This window comes from Polypterus senegalus, chromosome 5 (assembly GCF_016835505.1).
Source record: "Polypterus senegalus isolate Bchr_013 chromosome 5, ASM1683550v1, whole genome shotgun sequence".
In the NCBI taxonomy this organism is placed as follows: Eukaryota; Metazoa; Chordata; class Cladistia; order Polypteriformes; family Polypteridae; genus Polypterus; species Polypterus senegalus.
In genome coordinates this window covers 145399753-145419032 of record NC_053158.1, presented here as the reverse complement: position 1 = coordinate 145419032, position 19280 = coordinate 145399753, and the positions used below count along the sequence as shown (strand labels likewise).

General features: G+C 37.8%; 1 pseudogene; it reads left to right on the top strand.

Annotated features, from left to right (window-relative positions):
- Window positions 1–1513: 1513 nt before the first annotated feature.
- Window positions 1514–14934, top strand: LOC120529907 (annotated as a pseudogene).
- Window positions 14935–19280: the final 4346 nt, after the last annotated feature.

Below are 19280 nucleotides of genomic sequence, written 5' to 3'. Positions count from 1 at the left end.
TTCAGATTAGGAATGCTCAGCCTGTACTAACAAAATATTTGTCTGCTTTGTTCCCAAGCAGATACTGTATATTATTCTTTTGCCATGTATAACAGTTTGGTCAAGCTAGTGATATTTGCCTGCTGGTGCGAGGAATTACGAATTGAGAACGGCATTTAAGGTCAGTCAAAAGACTTACTTCTTAGTCTAGTGTAACCTAATGAGAGATGCTGTTCAAACTGTTTTCAAGATAGCTATTTTGTTTTTGTTAAACTGCATTAAACCATTACATTTTTCATTGCTATAATTTAAGTATGGTGTTTTGCCATTAAATTGCCAAATTGCATACTTGGATACTACATTGCAATATTTTTCCTTTTTCATTCAAAGATGGCCAAATTGCTATAGCACAGCAACACTTGACCCCTACCCTCCATGGCTTTCTTGATTGTCCTGATTCAAATTTGTATAATTTGATGGACAGACTGTTATCTACTAAATGATAAGGATGTTTAATCTTTCAAATAACACCACAATATACTTTCTATATTTTATATTTTTTTTATTAAGGTGTTTTTAAATCGTACAACTATTATTATGGTAATCTTGATATACAGTATAATTTCTGTACCAACTATATATACTCTGACTGTAAAATCTGCCCTTCAAAATTATACCTTGCCATTGAGGATACTTATGCTTTGGACGCCTGTTTGAAAACAGTAAAATCAAAGAAAAGAATATCTTGTATTTTGTACTTCTTCAAAACAGTGAAGCTAGACATATTACTTGTGGATATTATTTCATAACATTTTTTTCTAGGTGTTCTGGGGGGTATTGCACAAAACCAAGATAAGGAATTAAGCTGGGATTTTCTGGTTATCCGGGCTGAATTTAGCCCTGACTCGGTTGCATGAAGGGAGGCTAAATTAATCTACATTAAGTTACTATGGAGATTTACACTTTGCAGCTAGCCTGCTCCAGAGCAGGCTAACAACCAGGCTAAGATTAATCTTAGTGATTTATCGGCTAGTTCCTCCCTAAATCCTACTAGATATTAATGTGTTTTAGTCATTTCATGGTCCTGCATTAAAAAACTAGATATACTGTCATTCATCTATTTATGCGTACTGTCATTTTAGTTATTATTGAAAACTGCTGTTCATTTCACTGTCAGAGGTTTGATGAAAATATATATTATTCGAGATTTAAAGAGATTTAAAACACCCAGTGAGGAAAGCACATTTTCCTGAGCAATTATTACTTTGCTGTCCACAATGAATGCCAACACAGTGCAAAAGAACTATACTATACAATATGAGAAATAGAATATAGACTATGTATATCTATATATGCAAGTATACAGTAGAAATGTATTGTTGAATGATAAAAATATCAATATATTATATTTTATTGCAGTTGATGAGATAATAAGAAATGGCTCCTCAATTTGCAAATGTGGTTTCAATTAAGTCCGTAACGAGGTCAATACGTAGTATATATAGACTAAAGATTTGTGTGTTTCCTATCCACAATGGCTTGCCCTTTGTTGAATGATGTAGTTGATGAGGAAGTTTTAATACTCAGACGAGCATTCAGGCATGAAAGAGTCTTCCGAGATAGGGCAGACCCATTGGCCTTTTCAGACGAATATCTGACTGAGAGGTACAGATTCTCAAGTGATGGCATCAGATATTTGTGTAGGCTGCTGGGTCCAAACATACAGCACAGGACCGCACGGAGCCATGCTCTCACTGTCCCACAGATGGTCTGCATAGCACTGCGATTCTTTGCAAGTGGCATGTTTCTGTATTCTGTCGGTGATGCAGAAAACCTCAATAAAGCCACTATTTGCCGCACAATAAGAAAAGTAAGTCTGGCATTGAAATCTCTTGTGCACATATTTATCACCTTCCTGGCCACAGAAGATTCATCCACATCAAGGAGGAGTTCTACAAGATTGCAGGTAACATGAATAATAACAGATTACTACAAAATGTTACATTAGCACAGTCACAGTATGACAGTCATTGTTTTGTGTTATAGCTTTTCCTAATGTAATTGGTACAGTGGATTGCACCCATATTCAGTATCCAACGCCCCTCAGGGGCACATGAGGGAGATTATGTGAACAGGAAATCCTTCCACAGTGTCAATGTTCAGGTAAGAATAAGTAATGGTTACTGTCAGCTACATAATTATTCTGTGCATTAAATTACCTTAATAGGCTATATATTGTTACAGATGATCTGTGATGCTGACTGCCTTATCACAAATTTAGAGGCAAAGTGGCCTGGCTCAGTCCACGACTCCAGAATCTTTCGGCCAGTAGAATTTACCAGAGACTCTCTCTAGGTAAACCACCCCATTTTTTAAGCACCTTGAACAGCAAGAGTACAGTACTTGTAAGAATTATGTTTTGTATTCACAGGTGAGTTCTCTGGTGTGCTGCTGGGGGACAAAGGTTATGCCTGTGAGACATTTCTGATGACTCCCCTTACAGACCCCCAAACCCCAGCACAGCAAGCTTACAACCATGCCCATGCCAAAACCAGGGCTCGAATTGAAATGACCTTCGGCCTCCTGAAATCCCGATTTCAGTGCCTGCACCACCTGAGGGTCTTCCCAGACAGAGCATGCGACGTGACTGTTGCCTGCACAGTGCTGCACAATATTGCCAGCCTAAGAAAAGAAAGGGCTCCCAGAGTTGCTTTGGATGTTGATTGGGACAATGCTGCCATATTCCCAGATAACAGAAATGGTAGACTTGTTAGAGAACAATACATTGCAAATTATTTCAGTTAATTTAGTTTTGATTTAGCCCATCCCTTAATAAAGGATAATGTAGGCTATATAACTTTTCATGTGTACATGCATTTTATTTGGCATCAGTAGCACACACTGTGGTTATCTTCCCAAATTCTAGTTCCACTTCACTGGATCGATCACTATAAAGTGTACCTGACAGTCATAAAAATTGTAGAAGACCACAATGGTTTTGGAATATTTTTCTTTTATTATTTTGCTGTTATCACTTGTCAGCTTGGAGCTGTGGACAGAACAAATTATGATGATTAATACATTGGGTTACAGTCATGGTTACAGTATGAACTGAAGTCACTTACTTCTGTTTGTAGTTTCTGGATTTCCAGTTCTAGTTTCCTCAGTGTCTTGCGTTTAATTTGCATGTCAAGGTCCATGTCCTGCAGCTTTCTTTTGTTCACATCAATCTTGACTTCTGAAAGCTCGATCTGTCTCTTAAGATGTGTTGTGTAGAGATGTCTGACAGTTTGTGAATTCTGTGAACACCTTTTTGTTAGCATAGCACAATTTTTGCATAATGTAAATTTACTTTAGGCAATACTCACTATGTTACCAGGCTGCTTATCAGACTGCCCAATGTCAGGATCCTTTAACAAATGATATTTTCTATTAGTACCACTTCCTGACTTCTTATCTATTATAAACTTAAAAATGTGTCCATTTCCACAAAATTGACATGATACCTCGAGCCTTCTAGAGTCCAACGACACGGTCTCATCATCGGCAGAAGTGCACTCCACTGCTGTAGATGTGGCTTCCTCTGCCATATTCATTACTGGTATTGATATTTTTGACAGAACACGCAAAGCCAATGATTTAATAAAGAATACTCACCGCAAATCATAGTCTGGGGATCCAAAAGTGTAAGAGTGTTCCCAGCCACTGCAAGGTAAAGCAAAGTCACACAGTCCACATAACAAAATATAAATGGATTTTAATATTTTCCATGCGCAGTAGTATGGCAATAATGTACATTGTATGAAGAGGCCAGTATCCCTTGCTGGGCCAGAGTCAGTGGCTGTCCCTCCCTGGATCCCTTCAATCACTGGCTTCCCTTTATTTAAGTCCAGGGCCAGCTCCTCTGCTGGGGTGAAGTCTTGGGTTGGAGGGCCACCCCGTACCAGTAATATGACTTTTCTTTTTATGGCTAAAACAGCACAGATAATAAAATGTCAGCAAACATGTCACCTATGTTCTCAGCAAACAAGTCACTTACCAGCCTGCAAAATATTCTTGTATTTAATCTTGACTTGCTGCCAAGTCCTTTTTTGGCCAGACATGTTTGTTCTTTAAGAGGAATAGAAAGATACAAATGATAAAATAGATTAGATGGATAAAAATAGAGCAAATTATCTGATTATAGATTACATCAAATTAATTAGAAACAAAACCTACATACAAATAGATAAGAGTAAAAGGATTAAACACATTAGAGACATAAAATAAACTAAATATATCAAATAGATGCATATAGTGGGTAAGTGTTTGCAATTATTCTTCATGTTAAATGCATGTCCACTGGACACATTTAAGGCAAAGTATACAATTATTTTTGAAAATGACAAGTAACTCCTTGAATTGTAATTATGAGGGTTTCAGTGGAGCACTGGTTATTTGGACTACTTACGCATTCAATCGGTCCGCTATTGTTTGCCAGGCATTCTCTCTTTGCTTTATTACAGCAGCTGTATTGCCTTTTTTACATATTATATGTTTCACTTCTTCATACGTTTCCATAAGAAGCTGTTGCTCATTAGGCGAAAAGTATGCCGCACGGGTTTTGTCCATTTTTGCATCGGTGATTCTGTGATCGATTTGGTGATCTTTTTAAGAATACCATGAACGCGCATTTATCCAAACTATATACACCTGGCTTAACATATCCGCGCGTTCTCATCCTGGCTCAGCAAACGTGCAACGGATTAAGCCAGGATGCACTGATTAAACTAGGTCAAGCCGCGACTGTTCTGTTATCCTGGCTTTCTTAATTCTACTTTTGTGCAATACCCCTCTGGACACATTCATTGACACTTTTGTAGTGTTTGGAAGCTTATTCCACCATGTGTGGAAATAAGAATTCTACAAATTATTCTGCTGCAACATATGTGTTATGTGAACATAATTATAATTTCAGGGTGTAAAAATTCTGAAAGAGAAATATCTGACTTTTATTTTAAATGGTAGAATATTTAGTGAGGCATGATGAAAATTCTAGCCAGTTAAATCAAAATAATAGAAAATGGACAAAAATGAGGCTGAGTTTAAAGAGTTAATGACCCAAATATGTTCTACACTTTGAATGGTGCATAAGAGATAGAAATTTCTCAGATTGTTAGCCCAATGTGTTGACTGCTGAGCATTTTGTTGTGTAATTGTAGACAGTCCTCTGTTCTAGTTGTCAGGTGCCTGTAGGTAAAATTAACTAAAATCAACAGAAAAAGCTGTGTACATATATATGTAACAGATTTAGTCATTACCCTTCAGCTGTTCTAACATAACTAGCATCCTGAGTCAAGTTATCAGATTTCAGCCATGAAGTTGTGAATGCTTAAAAATGGTTCACTCTTGACAATTTAATATTTGATTTTGATACAGATTACAGTAATGCTTCTGCCATAGTTTGCCAGTTCCTAAAACTGTTTTAAAAATAATGATACAAAAACAAGTTTTCCAAAATTTAAAAAAATTAAAATCTTGTAACACTGAAGGTCCAGACCTGTGAGATGGAGAGACATGCTGTGCAGCCTGCTTGTGTGGGCTGGGGACTAAGAAAGAATGTAGTCACCAAAGATAATCTCTTTTGCAAAATTTCATTGATTTTCGATACAAGGTAGAAAAATTTGATTTGGTCTGGGTGATGGGCACAGAAGATATGGACAGTATTGGGAAACAGAGGAGTAAAATATCATGGCAGGAGACCCTTGAGACTGAGAGGAGGAATTGAACCACAATTTCCTTAAATAAAAAAAAAAATACGTATGTATGTGTTTGGTGGTTTTGCAACCAAATAATTCAGAAAATAATGTTTCTTTTTTGATTATTGTTGATTTGAAAAAGCTGAAAAATTGTCTGTGTTATGCTGTTTTGTCTTCATTTTTCATTATAGTTGCTTCCGTCTCAGAGTGCATGCATCAGGGGTTTGTAGAAGGGTGAGTCAAAAATTATCCACACTCCGGTTATATTAAAGCTTCTGTTGGCAGCACTGTCTTATCAGTGCTTTCCATACAAGGTCCCTGTCTCCCCAGTCACTGCTATGCAGATGTGAATGTGTTACGTAAGATCATTTGTAACTGTGGTGTGAGAAACAATGGTTGCCCCACTTGTGATTTCCACGAAAGAAAAGCAATGTGCAGTGATTTATTTTTTGTTGTCTGAGGGTATGCCTGGCATAGATATTTATCAAAGATTTTGTACACAGTTTGGTGTTTGTTGTGAAAAAGTGTGTATGAATGGATAAAGAAGTTCAAGGAAGGTTTCAGCCATGAAGAAGGAGCTGGTCACCCGTCTACGTTCACGACTGAAGACTACATTGAGCGTGCATATGAAATGATTCTGCTGGATAGTCAAGTGAGAGTAGACAATTTGGCTCTGCCTATGCAATAATCCACAACAGACTTGGGTTTCGAAAGAAGTTCTCCGAGGATGAAAATTCATGTCCAATGAAGATGAAGACAGTGGTGAATTCATGATTAGTAGCTCAGCCTAAAACATATTTTAATGAAGGAATATGAAAGCTTGTTGACAGATTGACAAAGTGTACTGAAAATCAGGGAGATTATGTGGAAAAATACGTATTTGTCTTTTCTGAAAGTTAAAATTAATTCTACAGCCAGAGTGCGGATAATTTTAACTCACCCTCAGATAACAATTGTGCCCAGAATTTCCTGGATTGTGTGATGAATGTGACATCACCAGAGCGACGGTATAAAGGTCGTTGCATGCATTTTCAGAGTATCCGAGATTACGCACAATTCCCTGTGTTAGCATTCAAGTAAAAATGTTTGATCATTATTTTCTTGGTTTAGAAATTAATTCTGGATATAGTTTCTTCGAATTTGTGTTAGAGATTTAAATCTTGATGTCAGATTATTTTGACCTTTGGTTTTGAACTTCACTTGTACCTGACTGTGTTTTATCTCCTGGTCATTATCATTCAGAGATATACTGACAATAAAGCATGTATTCTAGTGCCATTGTCATTTAACTGGCAGGTGTTTTTAAAAAGAATACTCCACCAAAAATGTATCTGCTACTTACAATGCATTGTTTGTAATTACGGTTGAAAAATCCTTTAAATCTTATGTTTTCTTAGAGAACAGAGATCACAAAATTTCTGATACTATGGGTTTCAACAGAGACCCAGCTTAAACAACAGCAAACAAAAAAAAATTAAATTACTTTTGCCACATTATCCAGATGCCTAGTATTCAGTTGCATGCTCACAACATCTGAAGCACATATATTATGCTTAAAATATTCTTAAACGAACCACTTCTAGAAAATGTTTCTGCTTGACAGAGAAGTGTGTTCAAATGGGATTGAGTCACAGGAAATAAAGATAAGGTAAGTGAATGCAGCAGATTTCTACTCAGAGGCACTTTAGTAAGTAATGTGGTCATTAAAGTGGGACTAGTAATGATGGATGTAATATGAAGACAGTAACATGGTAGAATGGTGTGAGACCTCAAAAATAGGCCTGAAAAGTGGGCAAACAAAGAGCTACTTGCTGGCTTCAGCCTACACAGACCTAACAATTTTTGAATACTATTCTTCCAAAAAAAAGACATAAATAAAATGGTAATTATGAAATAAATAATCACATGCAAAAGTATTAGAATATATAATATTTAATGAGGCATTAAATTGTGAAAAAATTCATAATAAAAAGTCTTCTAATTTTAATGAAAAGTTATCTAATTATTATGAAATATAATGTCATAATTTCATTTTAGCACAAAATTAGGTATTTAATAATTACATGTTTAATTTCACAGTTTTGTTTAAAAATCCTTTTATATTTCACAATGTGAGTTCTCCGAGCAGTACATTTGTAAATGTCTCTGTTAATACCAGCAATATTTATTTTAAAATGCCTCTTTTCATCATGGTTTCGTCACTTGTCAATCAAGACAAGATCAACCTCTTCCAATTGGCTAGTCATTTACTCTTAACTAGGGGGCTGAAACCCCACACACCCCACAATCTCCAATCTCAAATGCGGGGCACATTGTGCGCCAGGCACTTTGCGTTTCTGCCGCTCGTTGTGAAGGGGCTGAATGCACGCTAAGGAGATGTGGTCAGATCAGCTGTTGTATTGCTGCTGCCGCTGCTGAGCTGTGTGTTCTGCTTGTCATGCTGCAAGTCGATCATTTAAAAGCCTGTGCAACATCTGTCCTTTTGTCTCACTTCTTTGTCTCATTAAAGTGTCTCCGAGAAAATCATATATCGTCTCCTTCCTTCCTTAGGATGGTAAGTTTGAATAGAAAGAGATTATTTAACGCATGCTGCTAATTTAAGATCAATTGACAATATATTGGAAATGTTCAGATGGATGAGTGCCCTGCAAAATGTTGACATTGATGAATATGTCATAATTAGTTTAAGACTGTCTGCACAGAAAATTTCTGAAAGAAAACATATAGGCTGGAAATTCCAGGTGACTCGTTCAATTGATCTTAAATTGAACCTCTTCATCGACATTAATATTTTACAAAACAATTATCCATCAAAGCAGTTCCAGTGTATCATCAATCATCTTAAAATATTATCATATTGTGGTTAACAGACTGCTCTTCAGATTGGTGGGCTAAATGCTTGAGTGTTAGTGATCTGTTTGACAGGAACTGGGAGGCCATACCTACATTTCAATAGCACCAAGAACATTCAAGACAATAGACAAGAGACTTTCAGAGAGAGAAGAAATAGCCTCATGCAGAAGTTGTGAGTTGTTCTTGGTTAACTGGAGAGTGTGAAAGAGACAAAGACAGAATGAGAGTGACAAGGTCAAATCTGATATAACAATTAAGTCAGAAAAACATCAAGGAGGTGGAATAGACTAACAGCCTGTCTTCTTTTAACAGGCATTTCTCATGGAACATTCTGTTTGTTTACTTAACCAACTGTTTTATCTCTCTTTAATGTACACTGCATTACTACAACACTTCATGAGTAATAACTGTATTACCCCTTGAGGTTCCCTTTATTCTCTCACTAGACAGTAAGGGCGCTCTGTACGATAACACTTGAGTTGACCATAATTCATTGACCCTTGACCTTGACCTTCATTGACCATATATGTGTGCAATGATTTAAGATATGAAGAGGCAGACGAAGTGACGGTGAAGGTGGTAAGGTGGTGACGTCAGAAGAGGAGATTTAGACATTTCATCAGAACATCTGCAAGAGCACTTCATGAGTAACACCGACTGCTAGATCAACACCACCCAGGCCATACTCCTTGACATGGCTGATATTCTGTGAGTTTGTCTTAAGACTATATCCAGAATCTTACTATCCCTTTTATTTTCATTATTATTTGTTAACCAGTAACGGCGGACTGCACAATAATGTGCAGTGAATACACTTGACTTGAGCATTCATAGTTTTCATCCTCTTTCTCTGTACGTTTAGCATTTGTTTGCTCAGAGTTTGATGAAATTGGTGCTTCCTGAGCAGCTCTTCTTTTCTCCACCCAAGTGGCCCACTTCTTCTCTTCTTTTGTCGCCATCTTTTCACGTTAAAACTGATTAAGTCAGTGTTTGTGTTGCAATTATTTAGTACATTTTCCTTAAATTTTCACTTAAGCTGGAACTTAAGTCTTCAATCTGCCTCAAGAATTATTTAAGATATGAAGAGGTAGGGGAAGTGACAGTGAAGGTAGTAGAGATGAGAACGGCGCCCATACATATGCGCCACACGGCCGCCCTGCTGTGCGCTGAGGAGAGTTCATTCTACAATAAAAGAAAAATAAAAAGAATAATAATTCCAATACTCTTTGCTTTTAATATAAAGCTCTAGTGCAGAGTTTCAGCGTAAAATATGTATACCAAGTTTCAGGCTACAGGTTATTTGATTTTTGACCTTGACCTTCCTGGGTTGACCTTGGAGGTCAATCTTCACCCCGGAAGCGTACATTAGAGGTCATGTAGCAAGTGTACTAAATTTCAGGTCAATCGGTCAAACGGTTTGCGAGCTACAGGAGATTTGAAATCCTGAACAGACAAAAGGGCAGCCACGGTAGCGTATTATATAAGAAGACAGGTTTGGTCTTGATGGACAAATTGCAAGACCATCATGAAGAGAGGCATTTTTAAATAAGCAGTGATGGCTTTAAATGAGACATTTGGAAACATGGCATTGTGAAATAAAAATAACACCATATTGAAATAAAACCTGTTCTTTAATGCAGCTGCATATAAGCTGTACCACACTGGCAAAATCAATTCTAATCATGCCTTTCGCTCACATCACCACAGAGGAGTGCAGTACACTTTTTAAAAATGTGACATGCTGCATATGTTGCATATGAAGACAGCTTAAAATTGTGCACATCACTGTGGCTTCACCACATGAGAACTCTGCACAGTTGCTACTGCCAATACCCCCTTATCATAGGTGAGAACATACACACTGAAACCCCAGATCTGAGTGTCCCAAAGGTTTGTGATTTAACCCTAGTGGACGGAACTGTTGTCAAGGTGTTATGTAAATGTTAAAGCTCAAGATGGGTGATATGCAGTGCTGAAGATTCCTGCCTGGAAGAGACTCTACATGGGTGGTAGAACTGATTGCTACAAGGGAGGCCCTCACCAGATTTATAAACCATCTCAGTTCATTACAAATAATAGTTCATTACTGAATGGCACAATTCTTAATGCATTTAATGTGTCAGTTATCAGACATTTACCAAAAAAGCCAGAGTTACCCTCACATACATCTAATAATTACAGACCCATTTCAAATTTACCCTTTCTACATAAAAAATAAAGAAGTAGTTCCCATTCAGCTTTAATTTCACCCTACACATTATCATTCCAATCTGGCTTCATAGTCATATGATCATAGAATATTGTATGGACTGGTCATAGTACAGAAACGGCCCTAACCCGTTATGTAAACAACATCCTAATACCCTCTGATGAAGGAAATTTCAAAGTAATTATGTTATTAGATTTAAGCATATCACTTGATACTATTGACCATTCTATTTTATTGCAAATGCTGGAAAATTACAGTGGACTCTCAGGCACTGTCCTTCCCTGATTTAGTTCTTATTTTTCTAATAAATTCAAATACATAGAGAAGTTTTAATATGGCGCCTCTCAGGGCTCAGCACTGGGACCTTTACTGTTTTCACATTGCATGCTTTTATTGAGATCTATCATTAGAAAACAACATTAATTTTTCACTCGTATGCTGGTGACTCCCAATTATACTTTTCTTTTAGATCCTAATGGTGTTTCTTCAAAGCTAGCCTTAACTTGTTGTGTCAGTGAGTTTAAAGGAGTGGAATGGGTGAGAACTACACACTTATATCCAAATACAGAAAAAACAGAAATGTTACCTTTTGGGAGAATGATGCTGACTGCAACAACATTCCGTCATTCTTTAACTTAGTTGGATTCATCTTTAGTTTTACTGAATCAGCTTGTAATTTAGGCATTATCTTTGACATTTCCAAATCCATAAAAACACACTTTGCAAAACTATCCAAAATATTTTTTTTCATCTTAGAAATGTTGAAAAATGAGAAGATTTTCTAAAAATCTAGTGTAGTCGGCAAAGTATAACGCGAGATCAAGCACGGATAAAACGCGTGCCGAAAAAAGTCTCTAAGTCTAAAAGTTCATTTAAAAATATTTAATCAAAGTTAAAAGCAAATTATCCACACAAGAATAAAGAAAAAAGTAGTTACACACATAGAATAAAAGGCAAAAAAGAACTCTAAACTTAGCATTTCTTGAGAAACTTTAGTTATTTCTGTACTTAAAAGTTCTTTACTTCTTGTTCTTTACTTAAAGATTCTTAACTTCTTCTATACTTAAAGATTATTAGTTTCTTATTCTGTAAGCTTTAAACGTACGGCCTAACACCTAAATACAGTGCATCCGGAAAGTATTCACGGCGCATCACTTTTCACAGCAGCTGCAAAAGCCCTGTCCCCCTTGGTTTTAGACTTGGTACGAGGGACAACAAAAGACAACTGACCAGAAGATCTAAGCACTCTGGATGGCTGGTGTAAAACACATAATTCAGATAAATAGGCAGGAGCAAGCCCATGTAAAGATTTAAAAAAAAGCAACAAGATTTTAAAATCAATTTGAAAACTGACAGGCAGCCAGCGTAAAGAAGCTAATATTGGAGAAACAGAGTCATACCTTCTTGCCCAAACCAGGAAGCGAGCGGCAGCATTGTGGACCAACTGTAACATGTGTATCAAGGATTTGCTAATTCCAGAATACAGCAAGTTGCAGTAATCAAGGAGAGAAAAGATAAAAGCATGAGTAGCTTTCTCAAGATCCCTAGAAGATAGAAAAGGCTTGATCTTACCTAATAGACGAAGCTGGAAAAAGCAACTCTTGACTACAGAATTAACTTGTTTCTCAAAAGAGAGGTTACTGTAAGGATAACACCAAGATTGTGGACTTGAGGTTTGCAAAAGACAGAGAAAGCGCCGAGAAGTCCAAGACCAATTTGGGCTTTAGCTAATGGACCCACTATAAGCACCTCCATTTTATTTTGATTCAGATCAATAAAATTATTAGCCATCCAGGGTCTTAGTTCAGAAAGACAGTTGTGCAGTTGATTTATTGCAGAGTTGCAGATGGGAATATAAACCTGTGTATCATAAGGAGAGCAGTGAAAAGAAATGTTAAAATTCCTAAAAATAGCTCCAATAGGGTGAAGGTATATAGAGAATAAGATAGGACCCAAAATGGATCCTTGAGGAACACCACATTTTAGAGGAGCAGTAGACAAAAAAAGAGGAATTTAAAGTCACTGAAAATACAATACAATACAATACAGTTTATTTTTGTATAGCCCAAAATCACACAGAAAGTGTCGCAATGGGCTTTAACAGGCCCTGCCTCTTGACAGCCCCCCAGCCGTGACTCTCTGAGAAGACAAGGAAAAACTCCCAAAAAAACCTTGTAGGGAAAAATGGAAGAAACCTTAGGAAAGGTAGTTCAAAGAGAGACCCCAGTGTGTACCAGTTAGATATGACCTGAACCAGTTAAGATAAGCCCCTTTAAGCCCAACAAGATGTTCATGCCACAACAGCAATATCTCATGGTCAATAGTGTCAAAGGCAGCAGTCAGGTCCAGGAGTACAAGGATTGCAGCACCTCCTGAGTCAGTAATAATAGAGATGTCATTGAATACTTTAAGGAGGGCCGTCTCAACACCATGATAACACCTAAAGCCAGATTGGTAGATCTCAAATAAATTATTGGAGTTAAGATGATCAACAAATTGATTATAAATAATTATTTCTAATATTTTAGCCAGAAATGGCAATTGGGAAATCGGGCGAAAATTGGCTAAAACTCCAGGATCTAACTCTGCCTTTTTTAGACAGGGACGCAACGCAGCATGTTTTAAAAATGAGGACACAACCCCCACACTAATAGAATCATTCATAATGGCTAGTAAAGATGGGCCTAAAACATCAAAGGCTTCCACTACGAGCTCCCTTGGGAGCTGGTTTAAGGGTGTCAATAGTTCTTTTTTAGCTGTGAAAGTGAGACAGGATCAAAAGATTTGAATACAATACCATGATTAACAGTAGGAAGTTCATAATCAATTGGAATAATACCACTGCGAATTGTATCAATTTTACTGACAAAGAATGAAAGAAATTGCTCACATGAAAGAACAGTGCTATTTAATCCCATCACAGAATGAGGGTGAATGAATGCATTAATTGAATTAAATAAAACCCTAAAATTCACATTCACAGAATAGGGCCAATTAAGCAATTCCAGTTCAGGTAAGATGCATCTCTTTGGGAGGTAACTCATATGGACACAGGGAGAACATTTATATTCCACACATGGAACACAAACTGTGGTCTTTTTACTGCAAGGCAGTGGCGCTACCACTGTGCCATTCTTCTGTAAACATTCAGCTGTTTTCCTAAGAATTTATCCATTTTTACATTTCTTAATTTCTTTCTAAATTGATGTTCTGTTCCTCCTGATCTTGTTACTACATATGTGTAATGTAGGGATACCAAATGACAATTTTTCAAATGATGGTTTCATTTTAATCCACAAGAACAGTAACTTTACATAATTACAGAGAAGTAATTTCCATGTGATATTAAGTGACTTCACATTAGGTACAAAGAAAATTCAGGTTACAGTGCAATCTCTATGTAATTTGTGGAGTAATTTTTGCAGTTCTGACTCAAACTGTTGTTTGGTAATTTCCTTTAAATAACAGGTGAGACAATCATTGCAGTGGTCCACAGATCTCACGGAGCTCTACCATATGAACAGCATGAGGTCACTATGACAAATGCTGACAAACTTGCAAGTAAGTGCTTGAGCTCATGAAGACTGAGATAATATGTTTAACACAGCTGTAAAACATGCTATGAACAAAGGTGAACTGTTACCACAGTTTGTGGTTGCATTCATTCTGAAGCAGGTTTTCTTCAAGGATCTCTCTGTGTTTGGCTGCATTCAACCTTCCCTCAGTTTTGACCAGTCTCCCTGTCTCTGCCATTGATAATTTCCCCCATAGCATCATATTGCCACCACCATGCTTCCCTGTAGGGATGTTATTAGGCAGGTGATGAAGCAGCAGGTGAAATTATTATTATTAGGTAGGTGATAAAGCTGGACTTGGATTATTCAAGTGTTGGGGTAAAAATTGAGATATGCAGATGATACTACCCTGCTGGCAGAGAGTGAGAAGGACCTTATGAAGCTGATCCTGAAGCTGAAAGAAGAAAGCGTGAAGATGAGACTTTACCTGAACATCAAGAATACCAAGATCATAACTACCGGCAACATGAATATCCACATAAAGATCAAGTATGAAGAAACAGTAGTGGTTGACAGCTTTGTTTTCCTTAGGTCCCTCATTGATCATATTGGTAGTTCAACAGCAGAGATCAAGCATTGATTAGCACTGGGGCACACAGCCATTGTGAACATGAACCAAATATGGAAGTACTGTACAAGGAAGTCTCAGTCACCATCAAACATAGACTGATCACTGCCATTGTGTTCCAAATCTCAACATATGGTTGCGAGACATGGACACTCGTAAAAGCAGATGTCTTCAAGCTGTGGTGCTGGAGAAGACTTCTATGAATGCCATGGACTGCTAGGATCACGAACAAAGTTGTCCTTGATTATATAAACCCAGAGTTGTCCCTGGAAGACAAGATCATCAGACGGCAACTGACCTATTTTAAATATGTGATGAAGGTGAATTCACTAGAAAAGGAGGTGCTTATTAGAAAGGTCAGTGGTAAAAGGAAGAAAGGGAGACCAAAGGCACGTTGGCTGGATACCATCAAGAATGACACGGGAATGAGCATCAAGTAACTGAAAGAAGCCATGGAAAACAGGGAAGCTTGGTGAGGACTGGCCTATAGAGTATATAAGGGTTGGACACAACTAAATGGCTAGAAGGAAGAGATAAAGCAGGGCCTCATACTTTCCTGGTATAGTACCCAAAGAGTTTAATTTTGTCTCTTAAAATGCCGTTTGACAAACTTCAAGCAGACTGTCTGTCATATGCCTTTCAAGAGTGGCTACCGTCTAGCCATTCTTACATAAACACCTGATTGATGGAGTGCTTCTGTGATGATCATCCTTCTGACAGGTTCCTCCATCTCAGTAGAGGACCTCTGAAGCTCTGCTAGAATAATTGGATTATGGGTCACCTCCCTCATCAAGGACCTATTTGTCTGTTTACTCTGTTTGGCTAGATGGCCAACTCTAGTAGGAGTCCTGGTGATTTCAAACTTCTTCAATTTGACAATTATTGACACCACTGTACTCCTGGAAACACAAAAAGCTTTACAAAGGATTTTAGACCCTTGCCCTGACATATGCATCACCACAATTTGATTAGAGGTTTACTAAGTATTATTTGGAATTCATGAATTGGTTTTGTATAGACCTGCAGAGTGAATGGTGGGGCCTTATATACACAGGTGTGTGCCTGTCTAAACAATGCCCAATCAATTCAGTTGGACTCCAAGCACGTTTCAGACACTTCTCAAGGATAATTAAAGCAAACTGGATTTACCTGTCTACAATTGGGAGTGCCATAGCAAATGGTCTGAATACTTAAAGGAGAAATTCCAATTTTTAATTAGTAACAAAATTGTAAACTTTTCTGAAAACAAATTCTTTTTCCCATTTTAGTTATTGAGTGTAGATTGATGGGAAAATGTGGTAAATTTATCCATTTAAAATTGAAACCTAGAGCACAATAAACAATGTAGACAGGGATCTGAATACTTTCTGAATCCACTATATCTAAAAAGTTTAAAAGAAATGTATTTTGTCCCCAGGAGGAAATCTGGGTTTTCACAGAAGCTCTTTGAATAAATAAATACCTAAATACAATAGATATATAAATAAATACATATATATGCTATAGTATGAAAACATACCAAAATGACTATAAAGAAAGGAAATTTAAAAAGACAGAAAACTTCTGATTTGACAGAACCTTGGCCCCAATTTGATCTCCTCAGCAGAAGATGTCCTTTATGAATGTATAAAAGGAAATAAACACCCAAACAATTAAATGAATTAAACAAACAAGAATATATATTATAAATCAATCAAACAAAACTATAAACACCCCTTAAGCAATCCTCCCCAAATCCGTACCAACTAAACAAACAATAATATGCCCACCTCCTTGAACCCTTGTATAAAACACCACCCAGAAAACGGTGAAACAGAAAAGAAAGACAGAAAGGAAAAGAAAAGGATACATCACCTATCTACTTTCAACACAAACAGATTCACAGCACAAACTATATATATATATATATATATATATATATATACTGTATATACACACACACATATAAATTATACACACATACTCCCCACACGCTCCCCGGTTTATATTCCAAACGGCCTTTGAGGTCCACTGATAAATCCAGCGTACAATTCAGTTATGTTCCACTCATTATACTGTATATATATATATAAAAGCAGTGATTTCACCGGCCTGGTGACAACTCTTTTGTTGAAAGTTGAAGTCCCGGGTGTATTGGCGTTAACGTCCATCCATGGCAGACGTCTGCATCAAAAATGCAAAGTAAAGCTGTGTGCTCCGAAGATCCTTCCTGATTAGCCTGCACTTCTTTTCCGTGCGCCCAAACATCCTGGTTACGGAGTCTTATTTGCTTTACCGCTAGCTTTCTTTTTATATTCACCTTCCCAGCTCCTTCTTAAACAATCTTTCTTCTTCCTTTAAATTGCGCGCTTCCTTGCCTTTTAAGTCGGTTCTCCTTACATCATACACCAGCGTGTTTTGGCAAGGAACCACAGGCGTGGTTTGGCCCCCTGCTCCCCTCAGACTCAGACAGTTATTCCCTTGGACATAAACTCTAAAGGGAGCAAGCGGCAGAAACAGATAAAAGCACCAGTTCCTTGTTTTTGCTGATGTTAAGATACAGACAATTTTCTTTGCACCAGGAAACAAACTTCTCCACTGGACTCCTATACTCTGTCTCATCCTCTTTATCAATGCATCCTATAAGTGGAGAATAATCTAAGAATTTATGCAAGTAACATGACCTGGCGTTCTATGTGTAGTCAAAGGTGTACAGAGTGAGGAGAAAAGGAGACAGGACTGTTCCATGTGGTGCTCTAGTGTATCAGAAACACAGTCCTTGAACCTCACAAACTGTGATCTGCCCTGCAGATAGTCCATTATCCTGGACACCATAGGCTCATCCACTTGCATATCTCTAAGCTTACCCCTTAACAGTGATGGCTGGATGGTATTGAAGGCACTGGAGAATTCAAAAAACATAATCATCACAATGCTGCCAGCTTGTCCAGGTGAGAATAAGCTTTGTGAAGCAGATAGATGATTGTATCCTCTATTCTTATCTTTGTCCAAAAGGCAAGCTGCAGTTGGTCCCGGTGATCTACCACAAGAGGATTCATATACAGTCCAAGACCAGTCTCTCCAAGGTCTTCATTATGTGAGATGTAAATGCCACTAATCTGTAGTCATCAGGTGAAAAAGCGCCTGCTTTCTTTGGAACAGGAACAATGGACGATGTTTTCCACAGCAGCAGCACTTTCTGGAGCCTTGGGGAGAGAATGAATAGGTGACAGAGGACCACCATCACGTTGTTAGGCACAGGCCTTAACAACCTAAGGACTGATTCCATCTGTTCTTGTACTAGTCTGTACAAAGTACATCACAAGCCATAGTCACCACCTAAATACAAAAAAATGTTCATTCACACTTGGGGTATCTACCAGATTTGCCCACAATAAGACCCAAAGAATGACAGATCCTTTGTATCTTTGCTTTTCCCTGTAAACAGAGTGGCCTCTGATTGTCCTGCTAGATAATTGCTTCTGAACATTGCACCCCTGGTGCCAGCCTTTCCTTTGTTGTATTGGTGGTGTCCCCTGCTGACTAGAAATGTTGATGCTACCTGGAAATTACTCTCTCCTTGCAGCTTTGACACATTCTCAGCCTCAATCATTAAATATTCAGGGAAGAAGAAGTTTGAGCTGCATTAATTTGGTCCCAGCACTGCTGAACTGATTAAACAACCTGAACCGTCACTAAAAGAAGCCAACTTGTAATGCACTTCCCTGAATAACTATGCCAGTGTTTTCAGCTTTCACTAAGTATATAGAGATAATTGTGCTCCAGCCAAAAGACATTGCTTCTATTACTGTTCATGACAGTGATTGAAGAAATTATGTGTAAAACAATCATTATTAAGACTCATGCAATTCTGAAAGCTGACAGGCCCAAATGGTTTGGATTAATCTGTGTGTTGTTTTAAGTGGTGTCACACGAATGCGCATTGGGGATAGTTTAAGGGCTCTGGTGCAGGTAATTTTCAGCCGTTCCAGTAGTTAGTGCTATGTAATATTAGCTTTTCTTTTCCTCCTTCCACAGACCAGGGGCCTCATGCATAACGCCGTGCGTAGAATTCGCACTATAACATGACATAAGCACAAAAAACGAAATGTGCTTACGCACAGAAAAATCTAGATGCAGGAATCTGTGCATACTCCAACTTCCACGTTCTTCCGCTCCATAAATCCCGGTCAGCGTGAAAAGTATCTTTCGTGCACACGCCTTCTGTCCTGCCCCCAACTCCTCCCAGAATTACGCCTCTATGAATATGCAAATCAATATAAATCACCCTTAAGCCTTCTGTGAAAAGACAATGGAAAAAGCAAGAGGGAAAATGGAAGAATTTCGGCAAATACCAAATGGAGGCAAGGAAAAACATA